The sequence below is a fragment of the Octodon degus genome, unplaced genomic scaffold (genome assembly GCF_000260255.1).
Source record: "Octodon degus isolate 3935 unplaced genomic scaffold, OctDeg1.0 scaffold00033, whole genome shotgun sequence".
Lineage (NCBI taxonomy): Eukaryota > Metazoa > Chordata > Mammalia > Rodentia > Octodontidae > Octodon > Octodon degus.
The window spans coordinates 3,101,436-3,102,194 of record NW_004524609.1 but is presented as its reverse complement, the minus strand read 5'-3'; positions in this window follow the sequence as shown (position 1 = coordinate 3,102,194).

Sequence of the window (759 nt, the reverse complement as noted above, 5' to 3'; positions counted from 1 at the left end):
ACTCAGGAGGCGGAGGAAGGAGGTGCACTGTGAATCGGAGGCCAGCCTGGGCTACGTGGGGAGACCCCGTCTCAAAAAAAAAGAAAAGAAAAGAAAACTAATTTTTAACTTAATTTGATTTTTATTTTACTTTGGTTTCTTGAGACGGGGTCTCACTATCTCATGGAGATTGGCGTTGCACTCACTATGTAGCCCAGGCTGCCTTGGAACTCACTGTAGTTCTCCAGTACTGGAACTACAGATTTATGCCACCATGTTTGGCCATTTATTTATTTATTTACTTATATTTATATTTTTTGTGGTACTAGGAATGGAACTCGGGACCTTGTGCTTACCAGGCAGGCATAGGCACGTAAGCCGCTGAGCTGTATCCCCAGCCCTATTTATTTATTTATTTATTTATTTATTGTACCCCAGCCCTTTATTTTTCGGACAGAGTTTTACTAAGTTGCTTAGGCTAGCCTTTAACTGCCCCAGCCTCCCACCTAGCTGGGATTATAAGTGTGTGCTACCATACCAAACTTGAACTGATTAGCAACAAGGCGGAAGGGACAATTAAGTGGAGAGAAAGTCTTTTTAACAAGTGGCGCTAGGTTAAACTGGAAAACTCACATGCAAAAGAATGAATTTAAAATCCTACCTCATATCATATAAAAAAATTTGATTCAAATTTTAGTTGACATAAAAAGCTAAAGATATAAAACTCAGAAGTGGGGTGCGATGGTGTACGCCCATAATCCCTGCACTCAGAAGGCTGAG